Genomic DNA, 25,400 nt, shown 5'->3' with positions numbered 1-25,400 from the left:
TCTACAGCTATATTTGGTTAAAATTAGTCAGGAGTCAAAAGGCTGTTCTCGGGAACCAAGAGCGTAATCGCACATCTGACGTTCGGTTTGGAGATTGTGAGCCCTGCTTTATTCATGCTTCCCTTTGAAAACATAAGAGTATCTACTCCCTGTAGCAACAGCTCTACACCTTCATAAGCTACTACAGAGGTTAGCTGATAAATGAATCTCTGCTAAGTTTCCAATTTGTTCAGTTTAGCAAATGTCCAGTTATTCCTCATGGTAGATCAGTCAAAGGTCACCATGAAACAGGCATCACATCAATCTAATTTCCACCACAAAGTTCATTTAAGTCTCCAAAGACAACTATTTTTCCTACACACAGAAGTGTAAGAAGATGACAAGGATCTCTCACTTTTCAGATGACATTCACCCTTTTCAGATGACATTCACCCTCTTCTCTTCTGCTTTTCCAACTGTTGAGATCCTTACATCATCCTTCAGAACCCCATCACAGATTCCTTACCTAGAAAACATTTAAGCAGACTTCTCCTAAGTAGAACAGACATTGACCTCTAGCAAAAAACTCCCACCTTTTACTTGTGTAGACAAAAGACCCAACCAGGAATAAAGAAATCCAATTCATGCTCTATCATTGTAAACCATGAACTGAACATAGTTTTGAGTGGCCAAGCTGGAGACAGTCCAAGAGCTGCCAAGATAGTCAGGGGCCTAGAGCACCTGATGTGATGAGGGATGTTGAGGACATCAGGCTAGCTCAGTCTCGCAGAAGAGGCTAAGGGCAAATCCAATCTATACACCTAAAGCTACATGACGGAAGCAGCAGAGAGAACAGAACCAAACTCTCAGTAGATATATTGTCTTCTCACATTCTGAATGGACACCAGGAGGGTACCACAACACTTGGTGAGGCCTATCCTTGCAGATTTTAAATGCTCAGTTACACAAAGCTGTAACTGACCTAAACCAGTGCTGGCAACAGTCCTACTTTGAGTGGGAGGCTGGACTAAGATGACCTCCAGATGTCCTTTCCAAAGCAACATCTGCAGTGCTCTGAAGCAAAACTCTACATTATGCTCTCTCTCAAATACCAGCATCTCTGACATAAAAAGCAAAAATCCCAAGTAATACAGTGCTTTTATGAAAAAACGGTGAGATATTCTGGTGGGGCATATAGCATTTTAATTCTTGATGAAGGAAGCAAAACCAGTACTTCTTCACACATAGAAGAGAACCTACACCAAGGCTGGGGCTTCAATGTATTAGAGGAAAGCTGGAAAATACAATTGATTTGAAGAACAAGCTCTTCACTGATGCCCAGAAACTGTTTAAGCATGACTTCTAAGTATACAACACAAATTGCTTCATGCAGATGTCACAGAAGAGAGTAATGAAGTTTTGCTGCACGTTACACAATCTTTTAGCTTTGTCAGAACTCTGAAATTAGTTATCTTCCAAAAAGGAAGCTTAAGAAATTAGACTAAAACCTTGCAAATCTATTTATACAAAGGTATATACACATACATACATATATATGAAAAGCTTTATACATGTCTGAAAAAATAAAACAGCTTTCTTAGTTGCCCAGGCACCCTCAGCAGGGGGTCAAGGACCCCTTCCCAGCCTCACCATGTCAGTCTACTGACACTGCACACAAATACATATCCTCTGCATCTGAACACGGTAAGTGCTTCTGTCCCCCATGCCCACTGTGACCTTCCCACCAGGCCCTGCTGTGCCTCTTCACATCTGGACCTAGTCAGCAACAGGAGTGCCTAAGCTTGCTTTCAAGGCTGTGGGGAGGCAGCTGGACATCAACCTTAACAACATATAAACAGAACACAAACACAGGAAGCTGGGAGAACACACACTTTGCTCTTTCATTTGATTTTTTAAATTTAACCCATATGCTTTGGGTATTAACTCCTTCAGTTGATACTGAGCCATGTCCTAAAGAAAACTTGACATCAGTGAAGTTAAAACAGCTTCTAATCTATTCCAGAAAGGAAAAAAAACAAGACGGTTGTCCAAAAGGTCACTGAGAATGGATGAGAACCTACACAAGCCTTTCAGTCACATTCCTCAAGGATAACTGTCCCATGTCTTTGCTTCAAAACCACTACCCATTAGTTTAAACCCCACTGCAGAGCTACATGTTCATTCCAGGGATGTAACAAAATGGGCAAAGCAAAAACTTGAGGAAAAGATCAGTAACGGGGAGGGAAATGGTGTTTCTCAAACCTGAACCTTTACAGAATTCACAGGACTTGAGAGTTAGCATCTACATTTGTTCCATATTGTGCATCCATTTATGCACACAGTTTTGCAGCTCTGTCAATTTAAACTCTGGCCAAAGCACCTAAGATATGTTTGGCTAAATTCAAGGCACAAGAAACAACGTATGCTGAGCTTTTTTAATGGCTAACATATATCCTAGTTTCATTTTTTAACTCTCTGTACCCAAATGCAAAGATAAAACTGAAACTGATGTTCAACTCTAAATCTTTACAAGCACCACAACCTGGTGCTAGTAAGCATCACCTCTGAAACTAGAGCAGCTCTGAGTTCACTGTACTGCTATACTACCAGTTGTACTGGCTCAAGGAGGCAACCAGCTAAGCAGGAGTGCAGAAAGACTGATTTTTCATTAACAACAGCACTTGATAAAGTGTTTGAAAACCTGCGATTTATTTTGGGACAGACAAGCTCAGGAAGATCCTGCATGCACTCAATTCTATTTCCTTTACTACTTTTGTAGGGTGGAGCAAAGACTACAGCCAAACCAGAACTGCAATGCGCAATCTTACCACCACTTGGGGTTTCTATGGAGATTCTACTTCCATTTTAAGCACTCTACTGCTCACCAGAAACTCAGTTCCCTGAATGCCAGCACCAGACATTACCTCCCACTCCACTATGGGTAAGCCAATCCCATCAGCAATACATGTTTCTGACTTTACCTTAGTTCTGAACACTCCAGGCTCCCCTGTGCACTGATTTTATCACCAAGTGCAAACTCCACCCCAACTTGGGATGCAGTTGAGGGGTTTTTAATTTGTATTTACTACAGCCAGTGCAACACTGGTCCGTTGTGGAACAGCAGCAACAACCTGGCCTACAGAGGCTGGAGGAGTTTCCAGATGTCTGTTTTGGGATGCACTACTAACCAGTATTTAAAAAGGACAAACACCAGTAAAAAGGGCAAGTACGAGGATAAGGTGCAAGCTTGGGCTCCAGAAACAATGCAGTTATGTGCACAAAAATCCAATAGGAGGCAAACAAAAACTCCTGTGAATAATATGTTTCCTACCATTCCATGCTCTCAATGTTTAAACACTGATAGAATTTCCAAAGATCCATTAGTGTACTAATATTAAACCTCTTTAGGAGCCTAGAGAAGATCCTACGTTACCCTAAGCCATCAAAAATCTGGTTTAATTTATCTCTTTCTTTCCCTCCCTTCCCTCATCTCAGGGAAAACAAGGGTTTTGTGAAACAGAAATCCTACAATGGTATTCTGGAACTTCCAGTTGAAGTTTTCAAGCTGGGCACTTCAGCTGCACACAATAAGTGATCATACCTAATACAGAGTGTGCCAACATAGTTTGCCAAAATGAGAGAAGAACTTACACAGCGTAAAGACCTAAGTGCTACTACATGCATCAATTCACAGGGAAGAATCAAGCAGTACGGAATCAAATACCTTTCAAAACCATCAGTATAATTTAATCAAGCTTTCTTAATTTCTTCTTACACAAAATTTTGTAGGCCATGCCATATAATTGTAACGTTATTCTAGTCAGAAAGCTGAAGTAGCTGAGTTATATATTGGGTAGACTGAAAGCTCCATACAACTGATTGCTAGTCACATCTGTACAGTAGAAAGGAAAAGTTAAAATGAAGGAGTTGTAAAATCAGGATGAGGCCAAATCCATGACAGGGGCTAGACAGAATGACTGACTTTGCCATAACTTCATTAACATGATTGCATTGTTAATGACACTATTATAGGGCAGCAGAACCAGACACACGGGTGATGCACAATTTAAAGCCTAAGTTTATTTAAAAGCCTTTTATGCATACAATAAAAATGATGAATTTGTCACAGTCAAAAGTTTATTCACAGAGTCAGATCATTTTAGGCAAACAGCAGAGATGCCATTTAAAATGTGCAATCCAACAACTGTATCTAGCAAATCACCTCAGTGTAGCTCATCTGCATCCCAATTCTTCAAAGGAGGTGCCTAGAGACAGTAGAATATGGTAATGGCCAGACTGTTTCAACAATGCAAGCTACAAGTAGCTGCTCTTCTCCAACACTGTGCCATGCTGTCTCACAGCTCACCCCAGATGAGGAAACAGCCACAAAACATAACTTGCTTTACTTGTGTAAAGTCAACCTCAGAGCAGCCTTCAGTATCTGAAGTGGACCTACAGGGATGCTATAGAGGGACTCTTCATCAGGGACTGCAGCAATAGGACAAGGGGTGATGGGTTCAAGCTGAAACAGGGAAAGGTCAGGTTAGATCTAAGGCAGAAGCTCTTCCCTGTGAGGGTGCTGAGGTGCTGGCAGAGGGTGCCCAGAGAAGCTGTGGCTGCCCCATCCCTGGCAGCGTTCAAGGCCAGGTTGGACGGAGTCTTGGGTGACATGGTCTAGTGTGAGGCGTCCCTGCCCACAGCAGGGGGGTTGGAATTGAATGATCTTAAGGTCCTTTCCAACCCAAACCAGTCTGTGATTCTAAAGTGATTCACAACATACCTGAAATGAGGCTGGACTCTACAACTCTGCAATATTCAGACTTACTTCTTACTCATTCCAAGGCCATGTGGAGTCTTAAGATGGCCCTGAGCACTGGTAAAGAAGGGTGAAAAGAGTCCTTCGCAATGCTGCCTTTCCAATGGCTACACCACATGAGATGGCCTTAAGGAGAAAAAAAAAAGAAAAAAAAAAAAACCCTCCAAGAATTACTAAAATATTTACCCATCCAATTAAAAGCTAAGGTTATAAATACATATTTATTCCAGTTAAGCATATTTAAGTATGAAGTCAGCGTCAGAAATCCAACTTACAGCCTGACTATAAAACACCGCAGGACTTCCAGTTACTCCATTGACAGCTCTACTTCTAGAAACATTCCTATTGAATGAAGGATTTTTCTCCCGTATTTCCTAGTCCTGAAGTGTCTGACCCTTCTTTGCCAGAGCAAACAGATCCAAACTTTACCACTAAGAGCATAACAGATTAAACTAAATTATCTGCTACATCACAGAAGAGCCCCAGTGCTCCTTATCTAAGCATCAGAGTCCAAGCACTTCATAATATAAGTAATTTCAATGCAGATGATTTATTGAGAGAAAATCCTGCATGTAGCCAGACTATCAGAATGAAAACTGAAGCAAGAACATCTCCAATTAAAACCACAATGCTTCTGGAGCTGTCAGAGTTCAGACTCTCTCTTGACAGCAAGACATTTTCTTCCACCAAGCTGCAGCAGAAGCACATTATCCAACATCCTTGACTGCAAAAATCAGATTCGACTTTTTCCCTACAGGCAACTCATTAGACAAAGGTCTTTGTGTGACTTTAGGAAAATTGCAAGCCAAATCTAATGGGATGAAGGCTTTTCTGTCAGACCAGAAGGATATACCAGAGAACAGCCAGTGTTTTTATTTTTACTTCTTGCCAGTAAAAGCAAAGCAGCACTAGAGACCAAAATAAAGACTTGCAGGGAAAAACGATTCCAGAGTCCTGCTGCATTTCCAAGCAGCTGAAAGAAGGAAGAGTTGTAAAGGTTAGTTTTATGCTAAGTTTATTTGGATCTTTGTGCTAACAAACCTGTTCATATTCAAACCTTAGGAACAGCCTCCAAACATCTGCAAAAGTGTATTTTTGAAGTGTTCAATCCCACATTCTATTCATATTTTTAGAAATGCATTAGGATGGGGCATATATGAGATCTCATCTATATAAAATCCTGTTTTCTGGAATTTAAGCCCTTACTCAGGAAAGGTATCTACTCAACTCTACAGACAAAAGCAAGAACAGCTCCACACTGAATTCCCTTTCCTTCAGATACATGAAAGAAATTTTGCATCAACAATAAACAAGGTTTTTAGATGGCCCAAGGCAAAACAAACCTCCACAATGAGATGACTGTACAATTAGTTGTGCTATCCACCCCCAGACAGCTAAAATCACTTTACTGTGGCGCAGGTACTCAGAGCGGAGGCTTTGTTTTCCAACCCTTCATTACAGCTATTAAGCATTCTGAATTAACTTTCTTAAGGCTAGTATCAGTTGCCACTGAAATAATTTTATTAACATACACAAATCTGAAAAATTAATTCAATCCTTGTGTTATAGGTGATAAAATATAAACCATTCAGAGCACAAAAAAACAGTATCAAAATAAACCTGGAGATTTCTTTTAATGAATCACTCTACCTAATGTAACTGCAGTATGTGACTACCAGGGGTGGCATCGGCTTTTGTCATTTACCTGTGAAACCTCTGAATTTCCAGTTACTATGGGCACTGAGTCTACTTTTTCACCTGCTCTGTCATTTGGAAATCCCCCTAGGATCTGAGGACCTCATATTTCACAGAACAACACTGTCCAACAGCTACTTGCACATCAACAAGGCAAAAGGGATGCCCCATAAAAACCCCACAACCACCCGCCTATGGAACAGACACAAACCACGCCTGGAGCACAGACACGTCTCTCAAACCACAATGCTTATAAATCATCCAAGACTTCCCCAGATCCTGTCAGCTTCCCCATCAGCAAGTAAACAGCTCCTTTCCTTCAGAATTCAAATTCTGTTCCTCTGATCATTTATGTCAGGAAGACTCAATCATTTCACTGCTTGCGGAATGCAAACACACAAGTGCCACGAGCAAAGCAGTTTATTAAGAAATGAACAGGCTGGTGTTTGCCCAGCTTTAACATTTACGAGCATCACAGAACTGAAACAACAAACAGTAGCAATTAATGCTTCACAACTATTTTAAATCCCAAGCAAGTGTTCTGAAGTAAAGAGAACTGAATGTCGCAGAATCCCCATTGTGACTGGACAGTGAAATGAAAAGTTACACACCTCAGACTAAAGGAACTGAAGAGTGGGTACTGCTGCTGAGATTAAGAGGTTACTTTAAATCTCTTGCAGCACTTTTACATCTCTTGCAGCACTTTTGCTCTCTTTCAACACTTCATCACAAAAGCAGGGCAGCACAGCATATACTCCTCAGCTGTGGGAGATGAAGCCCTAGTTGCTGCCACAGAGGAATACAGATTGGAATTTCTCATACACACCCACCAAAACAAGTCATTACTGACCATTTCGCAGAATATGGGGTTGAGTACTTTGGATGTGAGAACATACTGAAGGAGGAATTGAGTATATACTTAAAAGAATGACTCTCTCCACAGGCTTCGTGACCCAACACAAAAGCATCTACTCTGACCTCAAGAGCCACAAAGACAGCACAGAACTGGATATTTTAAATACACTGATATGGGTATGGGGACAAAGGTTAGAGGAAATGAAGTGTGGGAAGAATCAGTGATTCTCACACAGAACACGCAATGAATCCTGCCTGCTTTCAGAAAAGACCCATCTTTAGAGGAAAACATGACATGCCAGCTTCCATTTATTTCTGCTGCTTTTCTTGCGGTTGCCTTGCACTATCCAACATTAAATAAATGAGTACGAGCTATTAAAATCTGCCATTTAGAAGAAATCTCAAGTTTTAGATAGGCATAGTTGTGTAAAACAACAGGTAAATAAACATTCACTCTGATCTGCTTTATTTCCCTATAGAAGACTAACAGAACTGACACTATCAAATTCTTTGTAAGAGCAAGAATAGTGAAGATCTGGATTGGATTATCTGGTTTTAATATGTTCTTAAAGCTCTCTGGTAATAGGCTAGCAAGTATCACAAACCAAAGTCTGGATGTGTATTGCATGAAGTGCACCAAAATGACAGCAGGATCCTGGCAAAGCATCTTCTCTCTCGACGTAGCAGAGAGCTCCTTTGACCAGTGCCAATGCCCAAAACATGAACTGAAAAAACCCTAGGAAAATTTTAGATGAAAGAAACTGTATGCTCTTAGTAGGCAAATCCCCTTACCACCAAAAGGGAACGCACACATATTTTAAAGTCATACAAGAACCCAGATACTTCCACGGCTCCATAAAATAACTGATATAAACAGCAGAAAGTAGACAACTTAGAATAAAGCTTTACCTATCCTTACCTTAATCCACCAAAGGCACCAGGAAGTGATGCTATTTAGCATCATGAATGTAAATCAAAGTAAAACAGAAACAATGGCATAAGCACACTGGGGTAGTCCAACTGCTCTCCAGTTATAAGCCATTCCTGGCAGAGAGCATATTCCTGGGCCACCTGTAGCATACATAATGAACACACTTCATTTTGCAGTTGAAGCAGGATTTGAAAGGCAAGAAGCCATGCCAGCAGCATGCCTACACAGCCTAGGCTGAGTGCTCAAAGCAACAGCTAAGTATTTGCAATAGTTTATCTGATTCCCAAGCCACTTCCAGTAGCCCAAACAAATTGCTGTGAGGACAGTGGCTCACCTGACTGCCTTCCTTACTGATGCTGCAATCTCTTCTTTGTGCCTATCCTGTCATGTCGTAGGGAAGGAGTCAAAAGAAGCCAGGGGAAAAGAGTGCCTAAGAGCAGAGCATCAGTGCCTATAGCTTAGAGCCAAACAGCACCTGGTAAAAGTGTAGCTAAGGCTATAATCATCTGCTCTTCCAACTTCCCTCTTCCAGAGCCACTCCTCAACTGCTAGAAAAAAGGAACTACAAATTGGAAGCCTGCATAAGCTCTGCAATATTAAGTTGATCTACATACACAATGAATTCAGTCCTAAAAAAGAATGTAGATCTTTTCAAATAGGTTGAAGACTGAACACTCATGAAGATGGAGGTCTTGCACGTAACAGTCTCATGCACTTTTGAAAGTATTCCTAATTCATTTTATAAATGTTCTGAAAGGTATTTGGCATTCAGCTTTGAGTATTTACCGTATTTAGCAAACAGCAAAGATTTATACTGCTTTTACATTCCCTTGTACTGATTTCATTTCTATATATATTTGTTAAGTAAATAAGGTTCCTCTGAGCTAAAGCATAAATATTATCCCAACGCCCCTATATATGGGTAAAGATGCATAGCTGGTTTAAAGAAGGCCCTATAGGAAATCTGAGAGCCAAGAATACACCCTAACAACAGAACCAGTCTTAAAAGGGTTAAGCATGGTAGCAATTTAATTTTGAACATCTCAACTAACCTTTAGGCATTGCTTAGTTTCAGACATCCAGAAGTCATAAGAATCTGACCTGAATACACATTACACAGTTCTTACTGCAAAGAGAAATAAGAACTCAGGTCTCTGTGATCCTTGACAAAAGGTCAGTAACACTGGTTTACAGAGCACTGAAGAGTGGGAAAATGGAAAAATATTTGTATTTTCAGAAGGACTACAGCATAGACTTCACCTCGCTGTAACCTCATCATCCAAAGTTCATTGCCTTGATCAGAAACAGACAGCAAACTGGCAGAAAACAAGAGTCTGGGCAATGATCTGCCTTTTTTGATTTGTTGATCCTAAACATTCTACAACACAAGTGCCAACACAGTGCTGCATATCTGGAAAACTTATTTTCCTTGGTTACTTTTGCAGTCTGTTAGAATTACCTGAGTATCCATCACCACATTTAATCCTAACAGTTAGATAGGGGCTTTTCAGTGACACAACTCTTTTTGGCTTCTCTGGAAAGGCACCCATCTGTATTTTTCTCCTTCCCACATGTCCCAGAACAAAGGGAAAAAAGCAGGATACTGCTTTTGAAACATTACATTTTTAAAAGCAGAAAGTATTCACCTTTTATGAAAACTTTAGCATTCATATTGGAGCTTAGAGACTTCCTGAAATAAAACACAGTACTACAGTAATGGAAGCTTGGCTTTCCTGGTGTTTAACAGTCTCCCAAAACAGCCAATTCCCACCCTAGAACTGTTTCTTGACCTCTAGAAAGGGTCATCTATGTATAACTGTAGACAAAATAGGCCCCTGGCATTCCAAAGCTCCCTGGTAAGCTCACTAAAAAGAATTCAGCAGGTTCAGTTTGTTTTCCATGACAAAACATCCACTCCAGAAGAAACTCTTCAGTAAATCTTTAAGTAACCCTTACCTGGCTGCCATAAGCAGCACATACTGATTCTTCAGCAATGAGCATATTGCTGAAGGATATATATGATGAGAGGCTGGTCACCTCTCCTACTTCTTCCTTAGATGTAACAGCAATGAGTAGATCTCCAAAAGCAGGTTGCAATGTGTAAATAAAGAGTTCTGAGAGGCACAGAGGACTACTGCACCACACGCATCTCCCACCCACAGTGTAGTAAGCTTAGGCCTTGGAGTTCAGCATGTGAAAGACAAGTAAAAGGAGCAGCCTATTACTTGAAACGACACCAAGTCATTAAGCGGAGTAGGAAAGACTGCTCAAAACTTCAGCTTGTAAAAAACCTGTATTCTTCTTGACAATTGAAGTATGTGTCATCTGCAGCAGAAACATTTCATCCACTGCACACTGAAACTTTCTTCTACTCAAGTATCCATGTCTTAGTTTCCATTAACTTGTTTGCATTTCTACTTTAAATGCCTTTTCCAGTAACATTTCCTAATATCACCTGGTAATCACACATTTTATATATAAGTATCTTCTAATCATACAAAAAACCCTGCAGATTCTAGCTAGCTTTGCTGACTGAGATCCATAGAAGCGTTAAGTGCTTTGCTGGGTGGATCTCAGTCAGCAAAGCTAGTTAGACACAGGGAAAGTATGTATCTAGTCACCACATTTATTTTGTTGCCTATTACTGTCCAGCTGAGAAGGAAGTAAAAGGAAACCATGTGAGAAAAGTCCATAGTTTCTGCTATACTGAATTAAATCCACTTCCATAAACCAAGAAATGCATCTCTTGTATCAGTCACATTTAATGATTCAAACATTGCTTTAGACTAGATGAGACTGCTGGAGATTATCTGGTCTCAACACCTACTCAAAACCAGAACAAAGGTCATCTTTATGGCAAACACTACCAAGGTATTCGAGCTAAAAAGCTTCTGCTCAACACAGAAGTAAACCAGCAAATGCCTTCACTGACTTTTTTTTTTGTTAGGAAGGCTACCAACAGCTGAAGAAATAACCACTGTTCATTCCCAGGACAGAGACAGCAATGAATAGAAGACAGAACATTAAAGCAGTTGAAAAAAAACCTTACAAAGGCCACAGCAATAGAGGAGTATCAGACAACACCTCTCCTAGTCCTTGGAGCTGGAAGGGCACCCCCAGAACAGAGATGGGAAGTTTTCATTTCATTCAGCTGTTAATGAGGAGGTGGAGGGAAAACAGTAATTAAAAACAAATTAATTGAGAGCAACCTTAGCAGTGGACCCAGGATTTTCTCTCCAACTTCTGAAACCAAAGCTAGACTTTCAGTACTATACTGCCCATACACAAAGATTCCCTACCCCTTTGTGTAAAGCTCAGATTTACTCTCTAAGCACAACAAGTAGTATTTACTCCATTAAAACAAATTGTAAAAAACAATGGCAAGTTGTCATTTCAGAGGGGCTCACTACACAGAACCCAACTTTCAGTGACCTCAAAGTAGGTTTAATTCAGTAGCAGCTTCAAGTAGGTTTTCTTCTTTTCTTCAAATGGAAAGCTTAGCTCTGGGCTCCTGCATCTGCCACTCCACTACTTTCAGTCTATTCTGTCCTTTGAGTGGAGGACACAACAAACTGCACACCTTTCACAAGACTATAGGGGCAGGCAACTAAGGGACCAAGAATATACTGTAACACCAAGCCCTTCACTGCATACAAGCAAAAGGCAAGTTCTCATTTCTAGCCTCACAGAGGATATGCTTGCTACCTGCATGACAACAGGGAATTAAATCTGAAAAGAGCCTCCACTTTACCAAAAATGAAGAGACCATCTATGCCAATCTGAGATGAAAGCTCCCAAGCACACATGCCACTAATATCATGCAACTACCTCCCCAAGCCTTACCCAAATAACCACATATTTCTTCCTTAATACAACTACAACAGATAGACTTGACTGCTGCCACAAACAAGGCTGGGAGCTACCATCTTTGAAGGCAGGCCTTTGAGCTTCTCCAAGGCAGTTACAAACCATGGTTTGTTACTGCAGTATTTAACACAACACACTTGAAACCCCTCCTTTGTGTTCAATATCCCAAAGCAATTGACTTGTAAACTGTTTCACTGATTTGTCCTTCCTTATCTCTTCCTTCAAATAAACAGCCATTTTAATTCCTTGCCCGCTTTTGCTGATGTACTTTCTAGCTTCTTTGGGGCGTTTACTTTCTATTTCATTTACCTTTCAAGCACTAAGTTATTTAGCAGTAGAAAGTCACAGCAAATGCCAGGGAACTTGTTTCTCTGATCTGCACAAACTGCCAACTGGTCAAATATCTGTATTTTTAATTACAATGATATACATACACACCTGCAGTAATAAGATATTACCAAGTGAGTTCAGAACCAGAAACACTTACAAGCCTCAAAAGTGAAGGTACTGTAAACTGACAATTCATTTGAGTATAATTTACCTGCATATGACAGGCTAGTATGCCTTTTTCATGATAACTTTGAGTTAATATATTACTGCAAGGTTGCATTATCACAGTCCTGCCATATCACTTGCCTGGAGTCTTCTATTTGTCAGTCACTGATCCACTGGAAGGGAAAAAAAGCCCAAGCATACAACAGAGCTATAGACCAATGAGTTCCTACATTTATATAGCATTACGTAAATGTCTCTATAAAAAGGCAATTATAGACACTTATCCGAGAAGCCTTACTGATCTCAGAGCTGAGAATAAAGAACTGTGCATCACTAAAGTAAAAACATTTTCTAAACATAATTCCCAGAAGCCTATGCTATAAAGACACAGATAATAGCTGAAGTTTTGTTTTTTTCCAACGCCTTTCCTATGCATTGGAAATCTCCTCTCTTCCCACTCTTCCTCACTATAAATATTTAAACCCTTTGTGCGTGCTTACTTGCATATCAATACTTACAATACTTTTATTTTCCACACAACAGCAACACAAGAACATAATCTTTAGGAACGTGATGGAAAGTTTCTTGTAATCTGTTATTTTCTGCCTGCTTTGCAAACCCTTCTGATAAGTGTCTTCTCTGCAATTCCCTTGAGAAATACTTTGTTGAAATGGCACTGGAACAGAATGTATGTTTTTACAATTGGCAATAAACTTATGCAAGTAAGGTACCTAAAAAACCTCCTAACATTTAAAGCATTTTCCTATGGAGAAAACACAAGGAAGCCATCTATAACAGAGTTCACATTTTTTCATGCTTGTAATGACTTTTAAGGCTAAAACAACATAAAAGGTTTCTCATGTAAGGAAAATACCTTTGATATTAGGATGATGTTCAGAACACCATTCAGTCAGAACAGTTCATGTGAAGTCTCACAGTCTAAATTTAACATGCAGTTATTAACTCTGCTGCTTTTTATATCCACATGGAAATAGATGACCAGTCAAAACAAATCTTATGGCAAGACAAAGACCGTTTTCATTAGCCTAGTATGAAAACGTGCGAGATTTCTGCACTTTCAAGGAAGTTTTCTAGGCTAGAACTAAAAAAATCTTGTTTCCTGTCTGTAAAGCTGCAGCATACCCACATGCATAGGCTAGAGGGGATGACTGTGAGCACCCAGACTGACCCATTTGCATTGGCACCTACCTTCTATTAAAAAAAGAAACCCATGGAGGAATTCATATCTACATAACGGTTACCCAGTCTTGTTTTAAAGACTGACAGTAAGAGAAGTATCACTGCATCAGCTGTCCCACATGGCAGTTACACAGTAAATCTGTATAACTTCCTACTCTAGCAGTCACTTGGATCCTACCATGCTTTTGCAAGCTAGCTCTATAAGCTAAGGACTTATATCAATACATTCTGATCCAGTTATTTGATAAATGTATCCTTTCTTTCAAGAAGTTAAACAAACGCAGCACCTGCATTCATTTTCAGGACTAAAAACATACTAAATGTGAACAAATCTGAAGTCTGGTTTGCTTGAGTCTTTAAAAACAAGAAGCTAAACCAGATTAGTAAACCACTACTATTGAAAAAGTAGCTGTCACATTACCTCTCCCGAAGTAATGGAGAAGCCTTACCTTGATGCCATTTTGTTCAAAGACATCGAGAGCAGTCACTAGCTGTGACTTTAAATTAACATTTAAGAACCCAAGGATCAAACTAACATGTTTCAGATGCTTTTTTCTGTCTTTTTCCTATACTCAAGAATTTTAAAACAAAATCATTTGTGCATCCATTTTGATTAAGTGTTTGCTGTTACTAGAGTCTACAGTATGATGATAATGTCACAAAATGATTTATATGCTGTCAACTGATGGAAAAGAATGGGAAACTGGCAAAATACCCATGGCACGAGTTAGCCATTAGATTAATACAATTTTCAGACCTCTTTCTCAAGCCCTGCATATTTTGCTATAACCTAGATGTAAGGATAGGTTATAGAGTAACAGCTTGCTGCCAAAGAGAGAAGAAAGGTCTTTCTTCTCCTTTCTCACTTGGTTATGACAATCTCCACATCTTACTGGACTTTTCACAAAGCTGCTCTAACTTCCTAACTCTTCCCTTTGGGGGAATGGCAGGCAAGAGGGGAAGCTGGGTATCTTCCACCAGCTCAGATATAGTTGAAAAGTCTCCGAGGGCTCAAATAAATACCAGAGCTTATTAAAGAAAGAATGTGTGGGGAAACTCCCACTCCCATGAGTGGTAAAGGGTCATGTTAAGCTATGAGCCACCCACAGTCACCAAAGATAACTTGCTGGACTCAATTCTGTTAGTAGTCAGTTTTAATGTTCACATGACATCACAGAAGCATTCAGAAAGGTCATCTGCCTACATGAAGATAAGCCAAGTGCTAGAAGGTGCAGACAATAGCTCTCCACTGACTAAGGCTACAGTTTTATGGCATCCCATGCCTATTTAACTACTAACTAGTCATATTGCATCATCTTCAGCCTTGCACCTCTTTTCACTGGACAACTCATGCTTATTAGCATGCTAAAGGAATAGAACAGCTTTTCCTTCATTTATCAAACTAGTTTATTCCAGATTAAAAAGTAAAATGGCTCAGCAAAGGATCCAATGATATTACAGCTGGCAGAAGAAAAAGGGATGCAAGAAGCAAGGAATTAGTGACTTATGTTTCTATAACCCTATAACCAGAGATTCAGCTCTTACTCAAATTTTAGTGGTGCCAGAAATGAAGAATATGTGAAGCTATTCCAGTAACCGAGGGCCCCAAAATAGCCATAAGTAGGAGGAAATGCAACTACCAGATAAAATTAGGATTATCTCATAAAATGACTTGACATTCTCAGGGTTTTTTTCTTTCCAATCTAAAGCTAAACATCCATTCTCTGGATGAAAGCTGAGTCTTTCCTACAAGTCTGGAAACAGAACTTGAATTCCACAAATTCTGATTCATTTCTTCTAACAAGGGATACTTATCACACATGTGTCTTTGATGAATTGCAGCAAATATACACTGAACTCAGCAGAAGAGCAGCCTACTCTGTCATGTTTCCACATACTGAAACAGTGAGGATTTCGTCAAATATTGGTTATCTCGATTTCATTTCATCAGTAACATGAGTCATGTGCAATACCAGCTAAAATATATTGCAGTAAATGTACCCCAAGCCACAAATCTTCTCCAAAGGACTTCAGTATGGTTACCTATGATAGCAACTGCCTCAAGTTTTTCCAGACTGGAAAAAAACCCTGCTCTGCCACGTTTTTTACAGAGCTACACTGCTATACCAGGCAGACAGGAACACTATCATCTTCCTGTGGTGGTTATTCCATTTTGCATTGGCAAAGTTTAAATTCCAAAAGAACCAAGGAATCTTCTAATGCTATACTGCCTCAGTTGAGCTTTCAAAATTCCTCCCAGTTTATCACTGCTTTAGTACTCTGGTTTGCATCACAATCATCCACCTCCTCTTTTAAAGCTCTCCTTCCTTGAGACAATCACAGACATTCAGATGTAAGTAGCAAGAACTAAGACCCACTCATTGAAAAATACAACCTGGAGAAGAAACAAGGGCATTCCAATATACCTGTTGTAGTTCAGGACTTTTATTTGCTCACTGGATCTAGAAAACCTACAGAATTTGTGATAACTGAGGCATTCCAACAAGGTGCTTGTGTATGTGAAGATACGGTAACTTTAAATGGAATATATTTCTTCAATAAGTCTTAATTTTTTTTATCCTTTATGGATCAGAAAATGTCTTTGTCAACATGCTGGATAAGTGAAAAAGCAAACAAGGAAGATTATGATTATTCTCAAATTAAACTGTGGAGAGCTGGAACACAAGAGGAGTACTGCACCAAAGAAAAAGGCTTGGAATGCCAGTAAAATAAAAAAAAAACCAAAACAAACCCAAAACCCCAAGCAAAACCTAAAATGTACACCAAGCTTTCTCCTCTTACCTCTGTGTGCCATTTATCCTGTGTTGGGAACACTCCCTACCAACCCCCAGTCTTCTTTGCAGAAATGTGATGTTAGCAAGCTCCAGATTTAAAAGTGTGAAAGCAGATCTACAGTTTACTGTTTTCAGTACTTTGCTTCGTGTTGGTCTGTTTTCTCTGTTGTATAGTCTCATACTGTTATAAGAACTTCTTTGCCATGGCTCTCCACTGCTTTTCCAACTATGGAGACTCACACTTTCCATATATTGTCAAACACAGCATATTTTGAATACCATTATATCAGAAATTCAACCTCTGGTCAACATATAATTATGTTCCCAGAGTTATAAGCCTAAGAGTATTATTCGGCCTATTCTTACGCAAATGACAGTCACCTCTCCCAAAAAAAGTTCATTTGTATTACTGATGTTTTGTCCATTACTAGTTTTAAGCAAACAGAACCCAGAGCTCAGTAACAGCACACCATCTTATGTCCAAGACTTCAAAACAAGCAGCCAAGGGAATTCCAAGAGAAACAAATGGTTTCTTGCTTGAGTAACAAACACAGAAAAATCACACCCCCCATTAATTCCTGTTGTAACACCTGAATTACAAGGAAGTACAGAATAGACATAGGAAGTCAGACCTATTTAATCACCATTCAGTTCAGACAGTCTGAGAACCCCCCAACCACAGTGAAAGCTTATGTACCTCTTTAGGTCTCACCGTAAGTATTCCTTAGTCCTCCATTAAGCTTATTTTCTAAGAAAATCCCCAAATTACCTTCATTCCCTGCACTTGCTGGGATATCTAAGCATGAGGATAAAGAAAAGGCACAGAACTGGCCTTTCAGCAACTGTTTCTTGTACCAGTATGGATCCAGAGCAGCAGCTATGGTTGAGTACCCCCTTGATTTCGTTCATAATTTTTTATGGTTTATGCACATCAGTTTTATGTTACAGTTAAACCATGGGCCTTACCACTTCCCCATCTTACTATTCCCAGCAGCCACACTCATGCACACACTCATGTTCATGCCAACTGCTCTGTTTGCAGTTTCTCAAAGCCCTTAAATTAATTTACCAGCAAAGTTTTCATTTCATCAGCTCTTTGAAACAGTTTGCCAACATGCAAGCATCAGAGTGCTAGCATCAGAAGGCAACAACAGTGAAGACTCACTAGCTCACACTCCTTGAGAATTACACCCTCAAGTAGAAAGCACAAGTCATACATACCGCTACTTAAAAGTCCTAGCAAGTTCTATAGATGACAGGTTATTTTGAAAGGCGATTAAGAGCTTTGAGGGTTTTTTCGGCTGCAAACAATCCCTCAAATACCACTGCATAATTAAAGTTATGAATTTTTCTTTTCAGATGTGAACACAACAATGAAACAAAAGTCAACTTTCCCCCAGTAATTCACTAAATAGCCAAAAAACCCTCTGTACTCTGCACTAGTTACTGGAAAGAAATAAAATGGGAAAAGCATTCAGAATAAATTATATCAGTCCAAAGTCTCCTGAATTCTATTAATAAATGACACTTCCACTCTCTTCATTCTCGCATGGACTTCTCACATTTTTATTATCAGTAACTCGACTTCATGCCACTCAGTCTTTGGACTAAACCAACTCTTCACATTTCAGGCTACTGCAATTTTTTGACCTACAAGCCAGGGTGTCAGTCGCTCACCACTTTACTTATCCCAGCCATAATGCCCAAAAGACACACTCTAAAGTCTCAGACTCCCTTTTACCTGAAGAAATGGTACAAACAATCCAACCCGTAAGAATTCGAGAGGTATGAGATTTATTTTGTTATTCACTGTGTCATGTAAGATGTACGGTCCAAAAGACTGAAATCAGACAGCCGAATTCAGCTATTGTCCTAGTCTCCTGCAAAAGAAAGGATCATTCGTTTCTAGGATTAAAATCGTTAATGAGGCTCTTTGAAGACAGCTTCACACAGCTTCCATCTAACATTAAAAAGATCTAGTCAGTCATGTTCCTAATGCCATTTCTGAAAGACAAGTTTTCTTCAAAGTACATCAGCATTTGTGAGAGTAGGGTCAAAGAACAAGGAAGGTTTCCTAATAAATTTAGAACTTGGAGGCATTCAGTTATTCCACCATTACTGGTTTTGTTCCCCTGTAACACAGAATAAAGATTCCTCCCAGCTAAACAGTCATTCAAAACTAACTCCAGCTGCAATTCACCTAAAGCTGTCCTTATCAAACTGTTTAGTCCTTCAGGAATAGAATGTCAGTCCCTAAGAGAGAGGTATGAATAATGTAAGTTATTCCTTTAATGACTATTAACCCTATTTGGGATTAACTTGCACATAAAAAGCTTTAACAGACACATCCCAATAATCCCATTATGGAAGAGATTATTGCAAGGCTATACACTGTTTTAAAATGCTTAATATCCAACCTATCCCACTCAGACTAACACTGGCAGTGCATGTATAAACTCAGATTCAGTTGTTTTGCCCTCAAAAATCAAAGACTAGCATTAAACAGCAAAAAGTAATGGCTGCCATTTGAGCCAACAGCCCCGCAACTGATGCCACTGGAGCAGGAACTAGCCAGTTCTGTAGTCAGACAATAATACAACATTGCAGATCTTGCCAATGGAGTCTGACCTACATTACTAACCAAACTTTAAGCTACCAGTTGCACTGCATATTTCAAACAGACATCAACTGGCCTCACCCGCTTTTCATGAACAAATCCACTCGGGAAATAATAGTGGTTTCTGAGAACAAACTGTTCTTAGTAAATTCATACCTAGTGAACACTTTGAAGTGTTTTTATTCACCACTCTTCGCATTTTAAAAAGAACTGAAGTTTAACAATTCCCACGAATGCAAGAAATACCCCTCTTTTCTTTCCAAGGGGGATCATGAAAGTAAAAAATAAAAGCTTAAAGGAATGCAGAAAACAACTCAGCTTTGGGAGCTCTCCAAAACTAAACAAATTATAGATAGAAAGGGTACATGAACAGCTAACAAAAAAAGACCACCTTTCTTCATTCACCTTACTGTCCTCATGATAGTTCCCTTGAGTTGTCCTCCTCTCTCACAGATCATTATCTGAAGAGTACCCCCACTGTTACAGGTGCAGCCTCTTCACCTGTGCTCTAACATCCAACAGGCTCTCAGAATACATGCCACAATACTGTAAGAAATCAGCACAGCGCTGTGCACACTTCAGTAACAGTGAGTGGGAGTAAAGTTTTTCAATCACAGCCTGGAGAGGGCAGGAGGTACAAGAGTTCAGAAACCTGTATCAGCTTGTTGTAGTGAAACATGCTCAATTGGCCTGCAACCTTTGTCCCAGTCAGTGGTAAGCTAGAGAAAAAAACCTCATCCAAGAACTGGCCCTAAAATAAATCCTATTTAATCAAAGAGAAGCACTTAGTATGGAAGGCTGAGCTTCCTTTGGCAGGTCAGAAGTATCCCTTGCTAACTGGGCACACCTTGACACTAAGTGACCTTGTATTTAAAAACACTGTGAATAGATGCACTAACAAAGAAAACTTACACAGTTAATGTGAATGCAGTAGTTTACAATTTTCTCAGTTCCGGTGCTCTGACACTAAGAACTTTGTGATGCAGGTACAAAGCAAAAACACAGCTCACAGGCACTTTCATTCAGAGGCAGCATGAGGGAAATCAGCACGTCTCCGCGCAGCCGCTGGTCATCAGGCACAGAAAGCCTGGACTTCTCCAGGGAAACGTCCTGCAAGACCAGAAGATGGAAAACAGTAAGAATCTCTCTCCTCCTTGGTTGCTTTATTGCAAAGTATTACAGTTTATCGTAGTCATTGCCTGAGTCAGGTACACATGGAAGCGCTGAACCCTATTCTCAGGTGCTAAAGAAACATCAGTGTAAGAAACAAGACTTCCTTCTCCCTTTTCTGAGCCATAAAAGGTACATCACCTTCTACGTGCCACACCATGAACAAAACCTAACCTTTACAATCAAAACACGCAATCTTCAGAGTATTCTGAAAGCTGCTAGTACCCTCTACAGAGGAACAGAATTTTAAGACTAGTCTCAATGCTCTTCTTTAGCCACCATTTGTAAGCCTAGACCTCCTTAGAACTGGTCATCTCAACCTCTATTCTGAGGCATGCCAGATTGCTAAGGGCAGAGAAAAAAAATCAGCTTCCCTCAGTTTCCTGGACTCCAAAGTTACAGGATTTGCCACTGATTGGTAGTTTCAGAAATGCTGAGTTCCTCATCCCTTCTAACAAGCACACAACATAGCTGTGCAAGGCGAAAAAAGATAAACCAGCACTTCACTAATATCTTCAAACACCAGATAGTTTGTGCCCTTCCACATATGGCCTGGATTAAAGAAAACACCAACGAAACCCAAACCACAAACCAAAACAAAAAACCCCAGCACACAGATGATGAAAATAAACTCTTTGTTTTCAACAGTTGGCTGTTTATATTTTTCTGAAATCAAGAGCTACCACTTTACAATAACATACATGGACTTGCTAGAGCATAGTTCTCCCATATTATTGAGCCCAGTCCTGTCACTACATGGCTTTAGCCAAGCTCAGGCCACCTACACAGTTTACTTTCCACAGCAAAGAATGATGTTTCCAAAGATCGAACAAGACTTAACCTGCTGATAAAGGCACTAACTGTAAAGTTCCCCCTGCAGTGGTGCTAATGCGAAGATGAGACCCAGCTTCTTTTGCTTAGAAGAGAGCGGTCCTAACCAAACTGTGAAAGGTAAGTGCTCCAGAGCCATGGCCTCAGGTTGGTCACACACGCAAGACAACCCACCGAGATGCAAGAAGAAAACTTTAATAAATATTTTAAACTATTGTTTATTTCATCTTTATCCTCCCTTATATATTTCAGTCTGTTTTATGAAGTATGCAACAGTACAGTAGTATCCATATTGATAAACCGGTACCTGTAGTACCTGTATCGACAGTAAATCAATGAATATACATATATTGGGGGTGCATGCTAAAAAGCGGGGTTTTATTGACAAGTATGTACAGCCCCACAAAAAATGGAGGCCGCACCTCTGGAAACCAGAAGCTCCCTTTGTTGTGAACAGGATTTTCCTTTTCTATTGAGTAAAAAGGAGGTTTGATACTTGTCCTGCGTTCCCTCTTCTTCCTAGATGCCACTAGGTTAACACCAAATTACACCTTCTTTTTACACTCACAAGATGATTTGGGGGTTGTTACCTTAGAACACCTCCCAGCAGCCAGCTCCACAGCTACTCCTAGCTCTCTCCAAGGGCCCAATACCAGGGCAGCACTCAGCCGTTTGCATCAGGGAGGGCCAGGCCTGGTACTGCAGATTTGAATGAATGGCGCCTCACAAGGCACGTGGCTCCAGTGTTCGCACTTCCAGGCTCGGGGCTTTCTCTGCCACCTTCATAGTAAGAAACTTTAAGTTCCTCAGAAACAAGCAGCTGAATGTGAACACCTATTACTGGAAGGAAGTACTAGAACACTGTACTATGACAAATGATCTGTTTGAGATGAAAACAGTGAATGGACATAATGAAACAAAAACCAGATAGAATTAAGGAGCTATCAAATATTAACACCTCTTATCGCTCCGTGGGAACCGAGGGACGAGATAAGGGTTATAAGGAAGCACAGAGAAAGCCAAGTGCCCAGACCCTCGCCCAGCTCTTCCCCCTCACCCAACGCGAGCTCCGGCGGACACCCCAGCCCTCCTCACCGGCGGGCCACAGCAAATGGGTATCGGCCGGCAAGCTCGGGAAGCGGAAGCCCGGCAGTGAAGCCCCCAGGCCTAGCCGCTGAGGAAGGCAGACCTCGGGCCGCCGGCAGCGCCGCGAGGGGGGCCGCTGCTCGCCTCCCAGCGCGGCGGGAGCGGTGCCCGGCGGCCCCGAGAGGAGAAGGGAGCAGAGAAAGGCCCGCGGGCGCGGCGCTCCCGACTGACCTGCGGGCGGCCGCACCCCAAGGGCCCAGGGGTCGCCCGCCGGACCTCGCTCCCCTCAGCCCGCGCAGCCGCTGCCACCTCCCTCTCGCGACCGGCCGCGTTACCGCTCCACCAATCCAATCACTCTCGGATCCCTCCGCCACAGCCTCAACGCGGCCTCCCCGTCTTGCCAGACAAACCCCGCAGGAGAACGCCCCAGCCTGGCCGATGGCACCGGCCGCTGCCCACCCGCTCTCTCGTTCCACCATCCTTACTCAGAAGAGAGGCGTGGGGCGGGAGTTCGATCAACGCACCGGGACTACTTTTTAACCGTAAAGCGGCAGCACACTACATACACACCTGCGCGCGCAATCGGCGCGAGCTGATTTTAAAGGGGCCCGGAGGCGCGCGAGGCACGCCGGGAGTTGTAGTCTCAGAGAGCCGGCCCCGCCCACCGCGCTCCACCCGCGGCGGCGCCACGCCCCCTCGATGCTCCCCAGCCAATGGGCGTGAGAGAGACCGAGAGAGAGGAGGGGGTGGTGCCCCCCCTCCTGTGGTGTGCGCGCGGGGGGCGGGGCCGGGCCGGGCCGCGGCCGGCGGCGCCCGGAGTTGGTTGTTGCGCGCGGTCGCAGCCCCCGTCCCGCCGGTTGGTGCCTGCCTGAGGGAACCGGCCCCAGCGGAGCCGTCGCAGCGCCGCCGCCTCCCCTCGCCGCCTGCCCGCGGGAGGCGCCGCGGGGCCGCGGAGCCCCTGCCAGGTGAGCGGCCGGTCCGAGCGCGGGGCGCGGAAGGGGGTGATGGCCCCTTGCGCTGTGAGGGGAGGCCGGCGGCGGCTCGGGTTTCCTCCGCGGGGCCCCGGCCGGGGGGCAACGGGAAGGGGCCGCGGCGGGCCGGGAAGGAGGGGGGGTCCTGCCCGCAGCGCCTGAGGGGGTCCCGGGGGCGCTCTCCCCCACAACGGGCGGCGCTGGTCGCTGGCTGCGCCCGGAGCGTCTGGCTGGCGCCGGCAGTAACCCCGCGGCCCCCCGTGGGGCCGTGCGGCGCCTTCGCCCCCTCGGCGGCGGAGCGCCCGCGGGTGTCCGCAGACAGCCCCCTGGGCTCGGGGGGAAGTTGTGCGCCGGGACCCCGCGCCCCGCTGCTGGGGAGCGCTGTGCCGCTCCCGGGCGGACACCTTCTAGGAACTGCCCGGTGAAGCCGCTGTCGGTGCCAGGTGGATGCTGTCCCTGTCGGGGCTCCGTCCTTGCCCTGTTATTACTGCGAATTCCTGACATGAAAGGCTTTCCGCCTTAGCCTGTACGTGTGTAGCTACATTCCATCCTCTCCAGGCTCTCGGTGCTTCCTTTTCTCTCGAAGGTTATTTTGGAGTTGTAGGTGGGTCGGTCTGTGTGCTTGTTTTTATTGCGGGGGAAGTTGAGACTAAACTGGAAAGGCTGGGATTTGGATTGGGACAGCAAGTGAAACGATGTAAATATATTGCTATGCTTTAGTTACTTACCGGGCGGCTCATACCTAACACGGACTAGCCAGGCTGCTCTTAAGTGAGCACAAGGAGGAGCATTGCCTGGTGGATCTCTGACCTCGAATTTAATAGGGTTCCCTTCTTGGAGACCGTGATTTCTGTTTACTTTAGGTCTTTGATGTTTTATTTCGTAGAGCTTGGCTTTCGTTCTTCTTTAAGCGCTTCATAACGGGCTCCAAAGTTTTTCCCCTTACTCATTGTGGCTTAAAGGTGGTCCGGTGTCTGTTAAAGCACTTTATTCTCAGCTATTTGGGGAAAAAATAATACACGTGTTGTATGGGTAGGAAGAAAAGTACGCTCAGTTGTTTCAGGAGCCAAGGCTTTATGGAATTCCAATAATTAGGTTCTATAGTTACAAAGTTTACTTCGACTTGTATAAAATTGCCAGCTGAACAACTACCTTTGTTATGAATCAGATGTATTTAATTCTGTATGACTTTTGTTGGACTCGCAACCTCATCCAGACAGTTTGATACCGGTGGTGTAGCAGAGCAGGAAATACTTGGGGATGTTTTGTTTGGTCGTTTTGACTAGTTAGAGCTCTTAATCTAGTTTCACACTGGCTTGAAAGGTTTTGTCTGTAAAGTGGCTAAGATGACTTATCCAGCTGAAGCATCTCTCTGGCAGAGCTGCTGCTCCAGTGTGTTTTCAGGAAAACCTCATTTTGTCCTCTAAAATGTAGAACTATGCAAGAAGAGAATTACCAGTTTTCCATGAGTAACTTTCCATGATTAATCTTACGTATTCGTTTCATGATGGTTTTACCTTATTGTTAGGATGTCTCAAACTTAATTCACAGACTTCCTAAATTACTTTGTTGGAATGTTCTGTTTGGCTTGAATGATTCTTCCTCACCTGAACATCAGTGGAAGGAGGTGCAGTGTGATTCCCGAGCCTGGGCTGCAGAGCGAGGAGCCAGCAGCCTTTCCTGCCTGGCCTTCCTGCAGGCAGGCACTTCCCCCAGCTGCATGCGTGTGGAAATGAGCAAGTGATAAGAAAGTAAGCTTCATTCCCGACACAGCATTTGCATCCCCTATTTCAGAACGTTCATTAACGATGTAAATAAATACACAGTTATTTCAAACCAGCAGTATTCCCTGTGTATTGGTAAGTCTTGTAGTTGTTGCAGTGACAGAGAGAGCAAAGAGGCAAAATACCATTTCAACTTCCCAGGTAATTTGTGCTTCTAACTTTTCAGCTCTTTAGGAAATCTGCTTGCAAACACATTTGCCAAACCATGCATGCTTTCCTCTTTAGTTTCCACAGAGCAGAAGTGGTTGGAATCATTCATTAAAAAGAATAATTGGGAGGGGGCGAATGCTGTTTGAACTCAATGGCTC

At 42.3% G+C, this 25,400-nt stretch overlaps 2 protein-coding genes across 5 annotated transcripts in view; both read left to right on the top strand.

The window, feature by feature from the left end:
* LINGO1 (leucine rich repeat and Ig domain containing 1) overlaps positions 1-25,400 on the top strand; it is a 443,400-nt gene that overhangs the window by 298,552 nt on the left and 119,448 nt on the right. The gene's annotated exons all lie outside the window — the stretch shown is intronic.
* The window catches only part of PEAK1 (pseudopodium enriched atypical kinase 1), a 108,866-nt gene continuing 106,563 nt past the window's right edge, over positions 23,098-25,400 (top strand). For all 4 annotated transcript variants that reach the window (XM_061347694.1, XM_061347696.1, XM_061347697.1 and 1 more), the window contains exon 1: positions 23,098-23,302. The gene's annotated coding sequence lies outside the window, so the exon portion shown is untranslated. The remainder of the gene's footprint in view (positions 23,303-25,400) is intronic.

The sequence above is a fragment of the Neopsephotus bourkii genome, unplaced genomic scaffold, assembly GCF_033783945.1.
Source record: "Neopsephotus bourkii isolate Nb327-2 ecotype Australia unplaced genomic scaffold, CSIRO-AGI_Nbou_v1 NB_318, whole genome shotgun sequence".
Classification (NCBI taxonomy): domain Eukaryota; kingdom Metazoa; phylum Chordata; class Aves; order Psittaciformes; family Psittacidae; genus Neopsephotus; species Neopsephotus bourkii.
This window is presented reverse-complemented; position numbering and strand designations above follow the sequence as displayed.